The sequence below is a fragment of the Arachis duranensis genome, chromosome 1 (genome assembly GCF_000817695.3).
Source record: "Arachis duranensis cultivar V14167 chromosome 1, aradu.V14167.gnm2.J7QH, whole genome shotgun sequence".
NCBI lineage: Eukaryota > Viridiplantae > Streptophyta > Magnoliopsida > Fabales > Fabaceae > Arachis > Arachis duranensis.
Genome location: NC_029772.3, coordinates 29,787,002 through 29,789,894, shown reverse-complemented (window position 1 = coordinate 29,789,894; position 2,893 = coordinate 29,787,002).

The following is a 2,893-nucleotide window of genomic DNA, read 5'->3' as shown; positions in this document are numbered from 1 at the left end:
ACCAACAAATAAATTTAACAAAATACTGAAATTGAATGTTGAAAAAAACTGAAAAATAAAAAATTTTGTTATTTTTCATTGTTTAGTTTTGATTCTAAAATGAAAAACTTGAACCACAAACACGCTGATAGAGATCTCTCTCTTCCTTTGTCTCCACTTTTCTCACAGTCAAAATCTCTCTCTCCCTCTACTTTTCACTCTTTGCTGGGGCAGTATCATAGCAACACAACAACAGTTGTGACCAGTCCGAGCCTTCACAAGCTGTCACCTACTCGCCTTTCTTCGTTTCGCTTCTACATACGCAGTGTCTAAGAACGGAGCTTAGTTGAGATAATGGAGGATGATAATCTTCCCAAATTTTTTATAAAAATATTAGTAATACTTTTTTAAAAAATAAAAAAATCACCAAGCAGCTCTTTCGCTCTATAGGAATCGGGGGCATAGCACAATTCTTCTTGGAGGAGGGTTGGTTTGCCCAGGTGACTAATCCTGCCATAATGTACTCCTACTTACACGCACTGACAACCGAAATCAAGCATACATACGACGATCTTCATGCGTGAATAGCCGGAAGGAAAGAAAGGGCGGTAGATAATAATGAAAAAGGGTGCCGGGTCTGGACGGGCGGAATGGATAAGTGAAAGGCGTCATGCCATGGAGTGAGAATATCCTAAATCTCATGTAAGACAACTAAATGCACCTCGAGGTGCTGCCGAGGAACTGGGGGACCTTCTCGAGCACAAGTTAGGCGAGAGATAGAGCTAACCTATTCATTATGGGAAATCTATGCTCCAGGCCGAATAGAATAGAGCTTACCTCCGGCGCTTGGCTTTCTCCGGCGCATATTAGCTGCGCTTAAGAGGCCGGCTTGGCTTCCTCTCTGGCGGCCACTTTCCTTACCTTACCCACGCTACACTCTCACTCCAAGCGACGCCTGCTGAGCAAGATACATTGCTATTTTCTTTTCTGTGGACGCACTGGTATATGAGATTGCTCAAATATTTTATGAACTGAATTTTTAGATTTTTGTTGGCATTCACAACACATCAAAATTAAAAAATAAAATAAATGGAGTCACTTAGATAAAGACGTTTAAAATATCTTTTTTTAAAGATGTTTTTAAGTAATTAAAATTCAATACATATAATTGATTAAACTATGTCATTTTTATCAAAATTAGATCAGATAAATTGATTTGGCCAAAAAAATCGATAAACTATACTTTAGGAGGTCAACCTCTTTCAAATATACAACATAGGTTATGGCAATGCAATGTGGTTGGACTCTCATGTCGATCCGAACGAATTGTCCTTTCCACGGAGGTAAATCTTTGCCCGCTAGACAAGAGGATAGCAATTTTAACCTTTTTATTTTCTCTGTCATTATAGAGTTAGAATTTAGGGTTTTTAAAATTAAAAAAATATATAATAAAAATATTTTAGTCATTTTCTATAATAAAGTTATTGTAGTCATTTTCTATAAAAAAAAGAATATTAATTTAAATCGGTTCAAGATTTGGTTTATCGATTTTTTGACCAAATCAATTCATATGATCTTATTTTGACAAAAATAATATAGTCTAATAAATTATATGTATTAAATTTTAGTTAATAACAAATATCTTTAAAAAAAGATGTTTTAAGTATCTTTATCGGAGTATTTTCTTAAAATCAAATTAAATAAAAAAATTATCTAATTAAAAAAAGATAAAAATAAAAAAAATTCATCTAACAATTAAATCAAATAAAAAAAATTATCTAACAAAAAAATTAAAAAAAAACACTGATTAGATGGAAAGGTTTTAATTTGGTTGCCGCCATTCGGTTTAATTTTTTTGAATTAAGACCAAAAAAAAAAAAAACCAATTCAATTAAAATCAAAATGATTAGATGGAACAGTTTTATGTATGAAAACCGAACCAATCCAGATCAGACAACAAACACCCTTATACAATTATCAATAAAGCTATGCGTTTGAATTTTTTTTAAATTAAGTATTTAGCTAAGTAACAACATGCTTCTTCAGACATATGTATATACTCTGTTGCTGTTATTATTTCTTCTTTTTTTATTCTTTTTCTTCCTTCTTCTCTTTTTTATTATTATTATTATTATTATTATTATTATTATTATTATTATTATTATTATTCTAAATGTTCAAAAATTAAATCACATAAAATTTGATTCAAATTTTAATGTATAAAATATTTTGATGGATAATACAAAAATTTTTAAATAACCACGAGCATTAATATTTAACTAACAAAATATACATAGTACAAAAATTTTAGTACTCAACACATAAAATTTGGTACATAGTACATAAATTTTACACACAACACAAAAATTTTTAAAAGACTATATATTCAAAACATTGACATCCAACCAACAATATACACATATCAAAAAAATTCTGATATAAAAAAAATTTTCACGCACAACACATAATTTTTTATGCACAACGTAAAATTTTGTGAATATTCACATTTTAAAACATTGACTCATCCAAATAACAAATTACATTAGTGATAAAAAATTATATATTATATACAAAATTTTTGTATTATATATAAAAAAATTTTTGTTATGTAAAAAATTGTATACTATGTGTAAAAATTTTTGTTATATTAATAAAACTTTTACTATATGTAAAAGTTTTATTATATATAAAAATGTATAAATTAGATCAATAAATTTATGTGCTCTATAATAAAAATTTGTGTGCCATAAAATTGCGAAAGAAGAGAAGCAGTAACATATATTTATTTTATTAAACTTGTATCAACTTAATTACTGCAATTATAAAACATAGAATTGTTACACATTTAAGTATTTTTTCATCTAAATTTATTAAAGTAGATCTAACACCAACAAAAATCACTCTCATTAAAAGA